The sequence below is a fragment of the Ambystoma mexicanum genome, chromosome 12, assembly GCF_040938575.1.
Source record: "Ambystoma mexicanum isolate Mex_15411 chromosome 12, UKY_AmexF1_1, whole genome shotgun sequence".
Taxonomy (NCBI): domain Eukaryota; kingdom Metazoa; phylum Chordata; class Amphibia; order Caudata; family Ambystomatidae; genus Ambystoma; species Ambystoma mexicanum.
The window spans coordinates 1,003,347,383-1,003,364,919 of NC_090936.1; the positions used below are offsets into that span (position 1 = coordinate 1,003,347,383).

The 17,537-nt window shown below is 48.3% G+C and overlaps 1 non-coding gene across 1 annotated transcript; it reads left to right on the plus strand.

Annotated features, from left to right (window-relative positions):
- Window positions 1–11,274: 11,274 nt before the first annotated feature.
- TRNAP-UGG (transfer RNA proline (anticodon UGG)) lies at window positions 11,275–11,346 on the plus strand. The gene has a single exon. It is a non-coding gene; the product is annotated as a tRNA-Pro (tRNA).
- The last annotated feature ends 6,191 nt before the right edge of the window (window positions 11,347–17,537 follow it).

Here is a 17,537-nt window from a genome sequence, read left to right on the forward strand (position 1 = left end):
TTCAGCCGCTAAACACTGGGGACAATTCCTAGCAAAACGTTTGACAGCAAAAGAAAAGTGTATTCTAAAAATGGGAAAACTCTCAACGAAGGTAGAGGAGGGACGAGGGCAAGGCAGAATGCATGAAGTTCTGGGGCATTTGTACCGTGTACCTATTCCCCCCTGCCGCTTACGCTGCTTTGCACGGACCAGGCAACCATTAAGGGCGCTTCAGGTATAGGCAACGAGTACATGGGGATAGAGGGCACACTTGCCCCTGTTCTCCTCAAACAATGGGGGGGCAGGAGTATTATGTTGCCCCGTGGAGTTTCTACAACCACAAACCATGAAATATAAAATATTCAGTGACATGCTCTTCGATATCACTGGGCGAAGCAGGGCTTCTGGCTCCTCCCGTGCTGGGCTCGGACTTAATAAAGCTTAGTACACAGCTTGCAAAATTAGCAAGTGTTGCTCATTTCAAAGAGGGAAGGCTGCATCATTGTCCCCTTAGCCTTGATTGGGGAGGTGTGTGAGCGGGGGACCGGCTTAAGCGGTTTGCGGGCATGGGAGAGGTAGGGAATACTAAAGCAGAATGCTGCAGACACACCTCAGCAGGTTAGGCGACTGTTGCTGAGGGGTTATATTTAGACATGCCATGCCTGTAATGCTATGGCTTTCTTCCATTTACTGCTGCTACATGTGCTGTAAAATGTGTGCTTTGGCTCTGGAGATGGAATTTGTGCCGTCATAGCGAAAATAAAAATTTCGTTTTGGACCCCGTTGCGAAAATCAATAGTTGGCACCCAAGAGCCCATGTAAAGAAATGTGTAATCAGAGCTCTATCTCCAAGGACCGGCTCGCTGCCCTTATTCCATTGAGATCACCACATTAGGATTGCGATGTGTACATGCTCTGAGCAGCCCCAGTCCCTTATGCTGCACTCAATGGACTTGGAGCTGTGAAAGATTCCACTCCCATCTCAGCACCTTGCTCTATGTGGGTCTGCTTCTTGGTCAATTGGTATGATTGTTGCTTTGGGTGCGATAGGGTTGCGGCTTCAAATCCTAAACTGCTGTTGTTTTATTGTGATAGAAGATTTAAATCTTGTGTTTATTTCGTATTTGGAAAGAGTCAAAAAAGAAGTGAGGGCTCGTCCGGGATTTGAACCCGGGACCTCTCGCACCCTAAGCGAGAATCATACCCCTAGACCAACGAGCCACTGCACAGCTGCTGTGCATAATTTCATAAGACTCTCAGATCCACTTTTCCACAGACTGGAGCAGTATCCTCTTATTCATGTTTCAATCGCGCAGTGCAAGATGCTAGAGATCATGGAGAGGATCAGGCAGGGATGGGCATCGTACAGAGTCAGAGTTGCTTTCAGCAAAATGACACCTCTTTTTTCAAAACTGTGTACATAAATTAACAAAACGGGCAATGTCTTTCCACCTCTAAATTTAATAGGAGGGTGAACTGATATTAACGATCAGTTGTGATTGCAACACAAAACTCCCATTTAATATCATGCATAAATGAACAGTAAAATAGGAAGCAGTGCTGATGTGGCACGCCACAAGGCTGACTGCTCGCTCATGGCTCTGCTCACAGCTTGCTCGTTGGTCTAGGGGTATGATTCTCGCTTTGGGTGCGAGAGGTCCCGGGTTCAAATCCCGGACGAGCCCCGTTTTGTTTTGGATACATTTAAACGCTCCTTTCGCACCCTGAGCAACAATCACAACCCAAGACCAAGAAGCCATCTATGAGCAGTGGCAAACTATCACCCAACTGCAGGAAGGATCGACTGAAAAGCGCTCATATTTTTTTCACATCAATAGAGGAAGGGCAGTAAAAAACACGCGAGAAAGATACACTGAAAAGGCGTCATATCAAAAACGAGAAGAAGAGCGTGTGAGTGGTCTAAAGACGTGGGGCTTGCAGGATTAAGCCACTACAAAGATCTCACGCAGTCTTGGTTGGACAGGGGCATGCAAACAAATTATGTAATAGTTGTTCCAAGCCCTCGAGGTCTGTGAGTGCCTCATTTGGGAGGGGAGGAATTCACCTGTGTGTGATTCTGACCCATTGTGTGCAGGTGAAAAAATACGGATCCAAGAACGGGAGGAGGGATAAACCTGCTCCAAGGGATTCCTATATAACTCAGTGCGGAGGGATGAACCACTACACGAGAGATCCAAGGGATTCCTATACAGCTGGGCGGGGAGGGGTGGACCTGTACATTGGAGATCTGGTATAGTCCTATGGGATTCTTCAGGGAAGGATGAATATGGGAGAGACAAGGGATTCTTATACAGCTGGGCGGGCAGGGATAAGAGATCTTATGTTCATATAGTGCTCAGTGGAGAAGGATGAACATGGGAGATCTGTGGGTTTCCTATACAGCTCGGTGGGCTGGGATGTACCTGTACATGGGAGATCTGCTATTTTCCTATTGGGCTCTGCAGGGAAGGATGGACATGGGTGATCCGTGGGATTCCGATACAGCTGGGAAGGGAGGGACGAACCTGTACATTGGAGATGTTATATTCCTATAGGGCTCTGCAGGGAGGGATGAACATGGGAGATCCAAGGTATTCCTATCCACTTGGCAGGGAGAGTTGAACCTGTACATGAGAGATCTGTTATATTCATATAGGGGTCTGCAGGGAAGGATGGACATGGGTGATCCGTGGGATTCATATACGGGTGGGCAGGGAGGGATGGACCTGTACATGGGAGATGTGAAATATTCCTATGGGATTCTTCAGGGAAGGATGAATATGGGAGCGCCAAGGGATTCCTACACGGGTGGGCAGGGAGGGATGGACCTGTACATGGGAGATGTGTTATATTCCTATTCTGCAGGGAAGGATGGACGTGGGTGATCCGTGGGATTCCGATACAGCTGGGCATGGAGGGATGAACCTGTACATGGGAGATCTGGTATATTCCTATAGGGCTCTTCAGGGAAGGATGAATATGGGAGATCAAAGGGATTCCTAAGCAGCTGGGTGGGGAGGGGTGGGCCTGTACATGGGAGATCTATATATTCCTATAGGGCTCTTCAGGGAAGGATGAATATGGGCGATCCAAGGGATTCCTATGCAGGTGGGCGGGGAGGGATGGACATGCACATGAGAGATCTGTATATTCCTCTTCAGGGAAGGATGAATATGGGAGATCCAAGGGATCCCTTCACAGCTGGGTGGGGAGGGATGGACCTTTACAGGGGAGATCTGGTATATTCCTATAGGGCTCTTCAGGGAAGGATGAATATGGGAGATCCAAGGGATCCCTTCACAGCTGGGTGGGGAGGGATGGACCTTTACATGGGAGATCTGGCATATTCCTATAGGGCTCTTCAGGGAAGCCTGAAAATGGGAGACCCAAGGGATTCCTATGCAGCTGAGCGGGGAGGGGTGAACCTGTACATGGGGGATCTGTTATATTCCTAAAGGTCTCTGCTGGGAAGGATGAACATTGGGGATCTGTGAGATCCATGTAGGGCTCAGTGGGAAGTGAGGAATATGTTCAATCCTATGTGTGCTATTCCTATACGGCTGTGCTCGGAGGGATGAGCAGACACATAGATGTGAGGGATTTCTGTAGGGATGCACGGGGAGGGATGTACATGCTAATGTGTGCAAATTCCATTCAGCTCTAAATTGAGGGATGAACTTATAAACGGGAGATCTCTAGAAGAATGAACATATACATGGGAGATCTGTGGGATTCTCATGGGGGTGGGGGGAAATGATATATAGTAGATGTGGGGGATTCTTAAAGGGCTCTGCGGAGAGGGATGAACCTGCACAGGGAAGATTTATGGGGTTTGTATATTGGCTCATCGGGAAGGGATTAACCTGTTCCTGGGAGATATATGGGATGAGGCCTAAATGGCTTCGCAGGGAGGGATAACCCTGCACATGGTGATCAATGGGATTCCTATACAGTTCTGTGTGGAGAGATGAGCCGATAAATGACAGATATCTGAGGTCCCTTTGCTACCTTTGCAGGGATGGAGGAAACGAAACACAGGAGATATGGGGGATTCCTCTAGGGCTCTGAGGGGAATGGTGAGCCTTTAAACTGAAGATCCTTGGCATTCCTATTGAGCACGACGGACGGGATGAACCTGGGCATTCCTGTATGCAAGATTCCTATTGGGCTCCACGGGGAGGGGTGAATCGGCTCCTGTGAGATATATTGGATGATGCATATGCAGCTTTGCCGGAAGGGATGAACCTGTAATTGGGAGATTTGGGGGATTTCCATACTAGATTTGCAAGAAGGGAGGAAACGATACATGCGAGATATGAGGGATTTCTAGATGGCTTAGCTGGGAATGTTGAACCTGTACACTGGAGATCCTTGGGATTTCTATTGGGCCCTGCGCAAGGGATGAACCTGTGCATTCCTAAATATGCGATTCCTATACGGCTCTGCAGGGGGGGATGAACCTGTAGATGGGAAATCTGGGGGATTCCCACACTAGAAAACCTTCATCTGTGGGTATTGGGCTCTTGGTGGAAAAGCGTGGAATCTGCAACAACAAAAAAAAAAGGAAAGGGTCCCTGTCATGCGGATTGATACCTCTTAAGTACTAGGCCGAAGAAGAAGGCCGTTGAGGTAATGAAGGATTATCCAATGAGGAGATATAGTGAGGTCAACGTTCAGCCGCTAAACACTGGGGACATTTCCTAGCAAAACGTTTGACAGCAAAAGAAAAGTGTATTCTAAAAATGGGAAAACTCTCAACGAAGGTAGAGGAGGGCAAGGCAGAGTGCATAAAGTTCTGGGGCATTTGTACCGTGTACCTATTCTCCCCTGCCGCTTACGCTGCTTTGCACGGACCAGGCAACCATTAAGGGCGCTTCAGGTATAGGCAACGAGTACATGGGGATAGAGGGCACACTTGCCCCTGTTCTCCTCAAACAATGGGGGGGCAGGAGTATTATGTTGCCCCGTGGAGTTTCTACAACCACAAACCATGAAATATAAAAGATTCAGTGACATGCTCTTCGATATCACTGGGCGAAGCAGGGCTTCTGGCTCCTCCCGTGCTGGGCTCGGACTTAATAAAGCTTAGTACACAGCTTGCAAAATTAGCAAGTGTTGCTCATTTCAAAGAGGGAAGGCTGCATCATTGTCCCCTTAGCCTTGATTGGGGAGGTGTGTGAGCGGGGACCGGCTTAAGCGGTTTGCGGGCATGGGAGAGGTAGGGAATACTAAAGCAGAATGCTGCAGACACACCTCAGCAGGTTAGGCGACTGTTGCTGAGGGGTTATATTTAGACATGCCATGCCTGTAATGCTATGGCTTTCTTCCATTTACTGCTGCTACATGTGCTGTAAAATGTGTGCTTTGGCCCTGGAGATGGAGTTTGTGCCGTCATAGCGAAAATAAAAATTTCGTTTTGGACCCCGTTGCGAAAATCAATAGTTGGCACCCAAGAGCCCATGTAAAGAAATGTGTAATCAGAGCTCTATCTCCAAGGACCGGCTCGCTGCCCTTATTCCATTGAGATCACCACATTAGGATTGCGATGTGTACATGCTCTGAGCAGCCCCAGTCCCTTATGCTGCACTCAATGGACTTGGAGCTGTGAAAGATTCCACTCCCATCTCAGCACCTTGCTCTATGTGGGTCTGCTTCTTGGTCAATTGGTATGATTGTTCCTTTGGGTGCGATAGGGTTGCGGCTTCAAATCCTAAACTGCTGTTGTTTTATTGTGATAGAAGATTTAAATCTTGTGTTTATTTCGTATTTGGAAAGAGTCAAAAAAGAAGTGAGGGCTCGTCCGGGATTTGAACCCGGGACCTCTTGCACCCTAAGCGAGAATCATACCCCTAGACCAACGAGCCACTGCACAGCTGCTGTGCATAATTTCATAAGACTCTCAGATCCACTTTTCCACAGACTGGAGCAGTATCCTCTTATTCATGTTTCAATCGCGCAGTGCAAGATGCTAGAGATCATGGAGAGGATCAGGCAGGGATGGGCATCGTACAGAGTCAGAGTTGCTTTCAGCAAAATGACACCTCTTTTTTCAAAACTGTGTACATAAATTAACAAAACGGGCAATGTCTTTCCACCTCTAAATTTAATAGGAGGGTGAACTGATATTAACGATCAGTTGTGATTGCAACACAAAACTCCCATTTAATATCATGCATAAATGAACAGTAAAATAGGAAGCAGTGCTGATGTGGCACGCCACAAGGCTGACTGCTCGCTCATGGCTCTGCTCACAGCTGGCTCGTTGGTCTAGGGGTATGATTCTCGCTTTGGGTGCGAGAGATCCCGGACGAGCCCCTTTTTGTTTTGGATACATTTAAACGCTCCTTTCGCACCCTGAGCAACAATCACAACCCAAGACCAAGAAGCCATCTATGAGCAGTGGCAAACTATCACCCAACTGCAGGAAGGATCGACTGAAAAGCGCTCATATTTTTTTCACATCAATAGAGGAAGGGCAGTAAAAAACACACGCGAGAAAGATACACTGAAAAGGCGTCATATCAAAAACGAGAAGAAGAGCGTGTGAGTGGTCTAAAGACGTGGGGCTTGCAGGATTAAGCCACTACAAAGATCTCACGCAGTCTTGGTTGGACAGGGGCATGCAAACAAATTATGTAATAGTTGTTCCAAGCCCTCGAGGTCTGTGAGTGCCTCATTTGGGAGGGGAGGAATTCACCTGTGTGTGATTCTGACCCATTGTGTGCAGGTGAAGAAATACGGATCCAAGAACGGGAGGAGGGATAAACCTGCTCCAAGGGATTCCTATATAACTCAGTGCGGAGGGTTGAACCACTACACGAGAGATCCAAGGGATTCCTATACAGCTGGGCGGGGAGGGGTGGACCTGTACATTGGAGATCTGGTATAGTCCTATGGGATTCTTCAGGGAAGGATGAATATGGGAGAGACAAGGGATTCTTATACAGCTGGGCGGGCAGGGATAAGAGATCTTATGTTCATATAGTGCTCAGTGGAGAAGGATGAACATGGGAGATCTGTGGGTTTCCTATACAGCTCGGTGGGCTGGGATGTACCTGTACATGGGAGATCTGCTATTTTCCTATTGGGCTCTGCAGGGAAGGATGGACATGGGTGATCCGTGGGATTCCGATACAGCTGGGAAGGGAGGGACGAACCTGTACATTGGAGATGTTATATTCCTATAGGGCTCTGCAGGGAGGGATGAACATGGGAGATCCAAGGTATTCCTATCCACTTGGCAGGGAGAGTTGAACCTGTACATGAGAGATCTGTTATATTCATATAGGGGTCTGCAGGGAAGGATGGACATGGGTGATCCGTGGGATTCATATACGGGTGGGCAGGGAGGGATGGACCTGTACATGGGAGATGTGAAATATTCCTATGGGATTCTTCAGGGAAGGATGAATATGGGAGCGCCAAGGGATTCCTACACGGGTGGGCAGGGAGGGATGGACCTGTACATGGGAGATGTGTTATATTCCTATTCTGCAGGGAAGGATGGACGTGGGTGATCCGTGGGATTCCGATACAGCTGGGAAGGGAGGGACGAACCTGTACATTGGAGATGTTATATTCCTATAGGGCTCTGCAGGGAGGGATGAACATGGGAGATCCAAGGTATTCCTATCCACTTGGCAGGGAGAGTTGAACCTGTACATGAGAGATCTGTTATATTCATATAGGGGTCTGCAGGGAAGGATGGACATGGGTGATCCGTGGGATTCATATACGGGTGGGCAGGGAGGGATGGACCTGTACATGGGAGATGTGAAATATTCCTATGGGATTCTTCAGGGAAGGATGAATATGGGAGCGCCAAGGGATTCCTACACGGGTGGGCAGGGAGGGATGGACCTGTACATGGGAGATGTGTTATATTCCTATTCTGCAGGGAAGGATGGACGTGGGTGATCCGTGGGATTCCGATACAGCTGGGCATGGAGGGATGAACCTGTACATGGGAGATCTGGTATATTCCTATAGGGCTCTTCAGGGAAGGATGAATATGGGAGATCAAAGGGATTCCTAAGCAGCTGGGTGGGGAGGGGTGGGCCTGTACATGGGAGATCTATATATTCCTATAGGGCTCTTCAGGGAAGGATGAATATGGGCGATCCAAGGGATTCCTATGCAGGTGGGCGGGGAGGGATGGACATGCACATGAGAGATCTGTATATTCCTCTTCAGGGAAGGATGAATATGGGAGATCCAAGGGATCCCTTCACAGCTGGGTGGGGAGGGATGGACCTTTACAGGGGAGATCTGGTATATTCCTATAGGGCTCTTCAGGGAAGGATGAATATGGGAGATCCAAGGGATCCCTTCACAGCTGGGTGGGGAGTGATGGACCTTTACATGGGAGATCTGGCATATTCCTATAGGGCTCTTCAGGGAAGCCTGAAAATGGGAGACCCAAGGGATTCCTATGCAGCTGAGCGGGGAGGGGTGAACCTGTACATGGGGGATCTGTTATATTCCTAAAGGTCTCTGCTGGGAAGGATGAACATTGGGGATCTGTGAGATCCATGTAGGGCTCAGTGGGAAGTGAGGAATATGTTCAATCCTATGTGTGCTATTCCTATACGGCTGTGCTCGGAGGGATGAGCAGACACATAGATGTGAGGGATTTCTGTAGGGATGCACGGGGAGGGATGTACATGCTAATGTGTGCAAATTCCATTCAGCTCTAAATTGAGGGATGAACTTATAAACGGGAGATCTCTAGAAGAATGAACATATACATGGGAGATCTGTGGGATTCTCATGGGGGTGGGGGGAAATGATATATAGTAGATGTGGGGGATTCTTAAAGGGCTCTGCGGAGAGGGATGAACCTGCACAGGGAAGATTTATGGGGTTTGTATATTGGCTCATCGGGAAGGGATTAACCTGTTCCTGGGAGATATATGGGATGAGGCCTATATGGCTTCGCAGGGAGGGATAACCCTGCACATGGTGATCAATGGGATTCCTATACAGTTCTGTGTGGAGAGATGAGCCGATAAATGACAGATATCTGAGGTCCCTTTGCTACCTTTGCAGGGATGGAGGAAACGAAACACAGGAGATATGGGGGATTCCTCTAGGGCTCTGAGGGGAATGGTGAGCCTTTAAACTGAAGATCCTTGGCATTCCTATTGAGCACGACGGACGGGATGAACCTGGGCATTCCTGTATGCAAGATTCCTATTGGGCTCCACGGGGAGGGGTGAATCGGCTCCTGTGAGATATATTGGATGATGCATATGCAGCTTTGCCGGAAGGGATGAACCTGTAATTGGGAGATTTGGGGGATTTCCATACTAGATTTGCAAGAAGGGAGGAAACGATACATGCGAGATATGAGGGATTTCTAGATGGCTTAGCTGGGAATGTTGAACCTGTACACTGGAGATCCTTGGGATTTCTATTGGGCCCTGCGCAAGGGATGAACCTGTGCATTCCTAAATATGCGATTCCTATACGGCTCTGCAGGGGGGGATGAACCTGTAGATGGGAAATCTGGGGGATTCCCACACTAGAAAACCTTCATCTGTGGGTATTGGGCTCTTGGTGGAAAAGCGTGGAATCTGCAACAACAAAAAAAAAAGGAAAGGGTCCCTGTCATGCGGATTGATACCTCTTAAGTACTAGGCCGAAGAAGAAGGCCGTTGAGGTAATGAAGGATTATCCAATGAGGAGATATAGTGAGGTCAACGTTCAGCCGCTAAACACTGGGGACATTTCCTAGCAAAACGTTTGACAGCAAAAGAAAAGTGTATTCTAAAAATGGGAAAACTCTCAACGAAGGTAGAGGAGGGAGGAGGGCAAGGCAGAGTGCATAAAGTTCTGGGGCATTTGTACCGTGTACCTATTCTCCCCTGCCGCTTACGCTGCTTTGCACGGACCAGGCAACCATTAAGGGCGCTTCAGGTATAGGCAACGAGTACATGGGGATAGAGGGCACACTTGCCCCTGTTCTCCTCAAACAATGGGGGGGCAGGAGTATTATGTTGCCCCGTGGAGTTTCTACAACCACAAACCATGAAATATAAAAGATTCAGTGACATGCTCTTCGATATCACTGGGCGAAGCAGGGCTTCTGGCTCCTCCCGTGCTGGGCTCGGACTTAATAAAGCTTAGTACACAGCTTGCAAAATTAGCAAGTGTTGCTCATTTCAAAGAGGGAAGGCTGCATCATTGTCCCCTTAGCCTTGATTGGGGAGGTGTGTGAGCGGGGACCGGCTTAAGCGGTTTGCGGGCATGGGAGAGGTAGGGAATACTAAAGCAGAATGCTGCAGACACACCTCAGCAGGTTAGGCGACTGTTGCTGAGGGGTTATATTTAGACATGCCATGCCTGTAATGCTATGGCTTTCTTCCATTTACTGCTGCTACATGTGCTGTAAAATGTGTGCTTTGGCCCTGGAGATGGAGTTTGTGCAGTCATAGCGAAAATAAAAATTTCGTTTTGGACCCCGTTGCGAAAATCAATAGTTGGCACCCAAGAGCCCATGTAAAGAAATGTGTAATCAGAGCTCTATCTCCAAGGACCGGCTCGCTGCCCTTATTCCATTGAGATCACCACATTAGGATTGCGATGTGTACATGCTCTGAGCAGCCCCAGTCCCTTATGCTGCACTCAATGGACTTGGAGCTGTGAAAGATTCCACTCCCATCTCAGCACCTTGCTCTATGTGGGTCTGCTTCTTGGTCAATTGGTATGATTGTTCCTTTGGGTGCGATAGGGTTGCGGCTTCAAATCCTAAACTGCTGTTGTTTTATTGTGATAGAAGATTTAAATCTTGTGTTTATTTCGTATTTGGAAAGAGTCAAAAAAGAAGTGAGGGCTCGTCCGGGATTTGAACCCGGGATCTCTCGCACCCTAAGCGAGAATCATACCCCTAGACCAACGAGCCACTGCACAGTTGCTGTGCATAATTTCATAAGACTCTCAGATCCACTTTTCCACAGACTGGAGCAGTATCCTCTTATTCATGTTTCAATCGCGCAGTGCAAGATGCTAGAGATCATGGAGAGGATCAGGCAGGGATGGGCATCGTACAGAGTCAGAGTTGCTTTCAGCAAAATGACACCTGTTTTTTCAAAACTGTGTACATAAATTAACAAAACGGGCAATGTCTTTCCACCTCTAAATTTAATAGGAGGGTGAACTGATATTAACGATCAGTTGTGATTGCAACACAAAACTCCCATTTAATATCATGCATAAATGAACAGTAAAATAGGAAGCAGTGCTGATGTGGCACGCCACAAGGCTGACTGCTCGCTCATGGCTCTGCTCACAGCTGGCTCGTTGGTCTAGGGGTATGATTCTCGCTTTGGGTGCGAGAGGTCCCGGGTTCAAATCCCGGACGAGCCCCGTTTTGTTTTGGATACATTTAAACGCTCCTTTCGCACCCTGAGCAACAATCACAACCCAAGACCAAGAAGCCATCTATGAGCAGTGGCAAACTATCACCCAACTGCCGGAAGGATCGACTGAAAAGCGCTCATATTTTTTTCACATCAATAGAGGAAGGGCAGTAAAAAACACACGCGAGAAAGATACACTGAAAAGGCGTCATATCAAAAACGAGAAGAAGAGCGTGTGAGTGGTCTAAAGACGTGGGGCTTGCAGGATTAAGCCACTACAAAGATCTCACGCAGTCTTGGTTGGACAGGGGCATGCAAACAAATTATGTAATAGTTGTTCCAAGCCCTCGAGGTCTGTGAGTGCCTCATTTGGGAGGGGAGGAATTCACCTGTGTGTGATTCTGACCCATTGTGTGCAGGTGAAAAAATACGGATCCAAGAACGGGAGGAGGGATAAACCTGCTCCAAGGGATTCCTATATAACTCAGTGCGGAGGGTTGAACCACTACACGAGAGATCCAAGGGATTCCTATACAGCTGGGCGGGGAGGGGTGGACCTGTACATTGGAGATCTGGTATAGTCCTATGGGATTCTTCAGGGAAGGATGAATATGGGAGAGACAAGGGATTCTTATACAGCTGGGCGGGCAGGGATAAGAGATCTTATGTTCATATAGTGCTCAGTGGAGAAGGATGAACATGGGAGATCTGTGGGTTTCCTATACAGCTCGGTGGGCTGGGATGTACCTGTACATGGGAGATCTGCTATTTTCCTATTGGGCTCTGCAGGGAAGGATGGACATGGGTGATCCGTGGGATTCCGATACAGCTGGGAAGGGAGGGACGAACCTGTACATTGGAGATGTTATATTCCTATAGGGCTCTGCAGGGAGGGATGAACATGGGAGATCCAAGGTATTCCTATCCACTTGGCAGGGAGAGTTGAACCTGTACATGAGAGATCTGTTATATTCATATAGGGGTCTGCAGGGAAGGATGGACATGGGTGATCCGTGGGATTCATATACGGGTGGGCAGGGAGGGATGGACCTGTACATGGGAGATGTGAAATATTCCTATGGGATTCTTCAGGGAAGGATGAATATGGGAGCGCCAAGGGATTCCTACACGGGTGGGCAGGGAGGGATGGACCTGTACATGGGAGATGTGTTATATTCCTATTCTGCAGGGAAGGATGGACGTGGGTGATCCGTGGGATTCCGATACAGCTGGGAAGGGAGGGACGAACCTGTACATTGGAGATGTTATATTCCTATAGGGCTCTGCAGGGAGGGATGAACATGGGAGATCCAAGGTATTCCTATCCACTTGGCAGGGAGAGTTGAACCTGTACATGAGAGATCTGTTATATTCATATAGGGGTCTGCAGGGAAGGATGGACATGGGTGATCCGTGGGATTCATATACGGGTGGGCAGGGAGGGATGGACCTGTACATGGGAGATGTGAAATATTCCTATGGGATTCTTCAGGGAAGGATGAATATGGGAGCGCCAAGGGATTCCTACACGGGTGGGCAGGGAGGGATGGACCTGTACATGGGAGATGTGTTATATTCCTATTCTGCAGGGAAGGATGGACGTGGGTGATCCGTGGGATTCCGATACAGCTGGGCATGGAGGGATGAACCTGTACATGGGAGATCTGGTATATTCCTATAGGGCTCTTCAGGGAAGGATGAATATGGGAGATCAAAGGGATTCCTAAGCAGCTGGGTGGGGAGGGGTGGGCCTGTACATGGGAGATCTATATATTCCTATAGGGCTCTTCAGGGAAGGATGAATATGGGCGATCCAAGGGATTCCTATGCAGGTGGGCGGGGAGGGATGGACATGCACATGAGAGATCTGTATATTCCTCTTCAGGGAAGGATGAATATGGGAGATCCAAGGGATCCCTTCACAGCTGGGTGGGGAGGGATGGACCTTTACAGGGGAGATCTGGTATATTCCTAGAGCGCTCTTCAGGGAAGGATGAATATGGGAGATCCAAGGGATCCCTTCACAGCTGGGTGGGGAGGGATGGACCTTTACATGGGAGATCTGGCATATTCCTATAGGGCTCTTCAGGGAAGCCTGAAAATGGGAGACCCAAGGGATTCCTATGCAGCTGAGCGGGGAGGGGTGAACCTGTACATGGGGGATCTGTTATATTCCTAAAGGTCTCTGCTGGGAAGGATGAACATTGGGGATCTGTGAGATCCATGTAGGGCTCAGTGGGAAGTGAGGAATATGTTCAATCCTATGTGTGCTATTCCTATACGGCTGTGCTCGGAGGGATGAGCAGACACATAGATGTGAGGGATTTCTGTAGGGATGCACGGGGAGGGATGTACATGCTAATGTGTGCAAATTCCATTCAGCTCTAAATTGAGGGATGAACTTATAAACGGGAGATCTCTAGAAGAATGAACATATACATGGGAGATCTGTGGGATTCTCATGGGGGTGGGGGGAAATGATATATAGTAGATGTGGGGGATTCTTAAAGGGCTCTGCGGAGAGGGATGAACCTGCACAGGGAAGATTTATGGGGTTTGTATATTGGCTCATCGGGAAGGGATTAACCTGTTCCTGGGAGATATATGGGATGAGGCCTATATGGCTTCGCAGGGAGGGATAACCCTGCACATGGTGATCAATGGGATTCCTATACAGTTCTGTGTGGAGAGATGAGCCGATAAATGACAGATATCTGAGGTCCCTTTGCTACCTTTGCAGGGATGGAGGAAACGAAACACAGGAGATATGGGGGATTCCTCTAGGGCTCTGAGGGGAATGGTGAGCCTTTAAACTGAAGATCCTTGGCATTCCTATTGAGCACGACGGACGGGATGAACCTGGGCATTCCTATATGCAAGATTCCTATTGGGCTCCACGGGGAGGGGTGAATCGGCTCCTGTGAGATATATTGGATGATGCATATGCAGCTTTGCCGGAAGGGATGAACCTGTAATTGGGAGATTTGGGGGATTTCCATACTAGATTTGCAAGAAGGGAGGAAACGATACATGCGAGATATGAGGGATTTCTAGATGGCTTAGCTGGGAATGTTGAACCTGTACACTGGAGATCCTTGGGATTTCTATTGGGCCCTGCGCAAGGGATGAACCTGTGCATTCCTAAATATGCGATTCCTATACGGCTCTGCAGGGGGGGATGAACCTGTAGATGGGAAATCTGGGGGATTCCCACACTAGAAAACCTTCATCTGTGGGTATTGGGCTCTTGGTGGAAAAGCGTGGAATCTGCAACAACAAAAAAAAAAGGAAAGGGTCCCTGTCATGCGGATTGATACCTCTTAAGTACTAGGCCGAAGAAGAAGGCCGTTGAGGTAATGAAGGATTATCCAATGAGGAGATATAGTGAGGTCAACGTTCAGCCGCTAAACACTGGGGACAATTCCTAGCAAAACGTTTGACAGCAAAAGAAAAGTGTATTCTAAAAATGGGAAAACTCTCAACGAAGGTAGAGGAGGGACGAGGGCAAGGCAGAATGCATGAAGTTCTGGGGCATTTGTACCGTGTACCTATTCCCCCCTGCCGCTTACGCTGCTTTGCACGGACCAGGCAACCATTAAGGGCGCTTCAGGTATAGGCAACGAGTACATGGGGATAGAGGGCACACTTGCCCCTGTTCTCCTCAAACAATGGGGGGGCAGGAGTATTATGTTGCCCCGTGGAGTTTCTACAACCACAAACCATGAAATATAAAATATTCAGTGACATGCTCTTCGATATCACTGGGCGAAGCAGGGCTTCTGGCTCCTCCCGTGCTGGGCTCGGACTTAATAAAGCTTAGTACACAGCTTGCAAAATTAGCAAGTGTTGCTCATTTCAAAGAGGGAAGGCTGCATCATTGTCCCCTTAGCCTTGATTGGGGAGGTGTGTGAGCGGGGGACCGGCTTAAGCGGTTTGCGGGCATGGGAGAGGTAGGGAATACTAAAGCAGAATGCTGCAGACACACCTCAGCAGGTTAGGCGACTGTTGCTGAGGGGTTATATTTAGACATGCCATGCCTGTAATGCTATGGCTTTCTTCCATTTATTGCTGCTACATGTGCTGTAAAATGTGTGCTTTGGCTCTGGAGATGGAATTTGTGCCGTCATAGCGAAAATAAAAATTTCGTTTTGGACCCCGTTGCGAAAATCAATAGTTGGCACCCAAGAGCCCATGTAAAGAAATGTGTAATCAGAGCTCTATCTCCAAGGACCGGCTCGCTGCCCTTATTCCATTGAGATCACCACATTAGGATTGCGATGTGTACATGCTCTGAGCAGCCCCAGTCCCTTATGCTGCACTCAATGGACTTGGAGCTGTGAAAGATTCCACTCCCATCTCAGCACCTTGCTCTATGTGGGTCTGCTTCTTGGTCAATTGGTATGATTGTTGCTTTGGGTGCGATAGGGTTGCGGCTTCAAATCCTAAACTGCTGTTGTTTTATTGTGATAGAAGATTTAAATCTTGTGTTTATTTCGTATTTGGAAAGAGTCAAAAAAGAAGTGAGGGCTCGTCCGGGATTTGAACCCGGGACCTCTCGCACCCTAAGCGAGAATCATACCCCTAGACCAACGAGCCACTGCACAGCTGCTGTGCATAATTTCATAAGACTCTCAGATCCACTTTTCCACAGACTGGAGCAGTATCCTCTTATTCATGTTTCAATCGCGCAGTGCAAGATGCTAGAGATCATGGAGAGGATCAGGCAGGGATGGGCATCGTACAGAGTCAGAGTTGCTTTCAGCAAAATGACACCTCTTTTTTCAAAACTGTGTACATAAATTAACAAAACGGGCAATGTCTTTCCACCTCTAAATTTAATAGGAGGGTGAACTGATATTAACGATCAGTTGTGATTGCAACACAAAACTCCCATTTAATATCATGCATAAATGAACAGTAAAATAGGAAGCAGTGCTGATGTGGCACGCCACAAGGCTGACTGCTCGCTCATGGCTCTGCTCACAGCTTGCTCGTTGGTCTAGGGGTATGATTCTCGCTTTGGGTGCGAGAGGTCCCGGGTTCAAATCCCGGACGAGCCCCGTTTTGTTTTGGATACATTTAAACGCTCCTTTCGCACCCTGAGCAACAATCACAACCCAAGACCAAGAAGCCATCTATGAGCAGTGGCAAACTATCACCCAACTGCAGGAAGGATCGACTGAAAAGCGCTCATATTTTTTTCACATCAATAGAGGAAGGGCAGTAAAAAACACACGCGAGAAAGATACACTGAAAAGGCGTCATATCAAAAACGAGAAGAAGAGCGTGTGAGTGGTCTAAAGACGTGGGGCTTGCAGGATTAAGCCACTACAAAGATCTCACGCAGTCTTGGTTGGACAGGGGCATGCAAACAAATTATGTAATAGTTGTTCCAAGCCCTCGAGGTCTGTGAGTGCCTCATTTGGGAGGGGAGGAATTCACCTGTGTGTGATTCTGACCCATTGTGTGCAGGTGAAAAAATACGGATCCAAGAACGGGAGGAGGGATAAACCTGCTCCAAGGGATTCCTATATAACTCAGTGCGGAGGGATGAACCACTACACGAGAGATCCAAGGGATTCCTATACAGCTGGGCGGGGAGGGGTGGACCTGTACATTGGAGATCTGGTATAGTCCTATGGGATTCTTCAGGGAAGGATGAATATGGGAGAGACAAGGGATTCTTATACAGCTGGGCGGGCAGGGATAAGAGATCTTATGTTCATATAGTGCTCAGTGGAGAAGGATGAACATGGGAGATCTGTGGGTTTCCTATACAGCTCGGTGGGCTGGGATGTACCTGTACATGGGAGATCTGCTATTTTCCTATTGGGCTCTGCAGGGAAGGATGGACATGGGTGATCCGTGGGATTCCGATACAGCTGGGAAGGGAGGGACGAACCTGTACATTGGAGATGTTATATTCCTATAGGGCTCTGCAGGGAGGGATGAACATGGGAGATCCAAGGTATTCCTATCCACTTGGCAGGGAGAGTTGAACCTGTACATGAGAGATCTGTTATATTCATATAGGGGTCTGCAGGGAAGGATGGACATGGGTGATCCGTGGGATTCATATACGGGTGGGCAGGGAGGGATGGACCTGTACATGGGAGATGTGAAATATTCCTATGGGATTCTTCAGGGAAGGATGAATATGGGAGCGCCAAGGGATTCCTACACGGGTGGGCAGGGAGG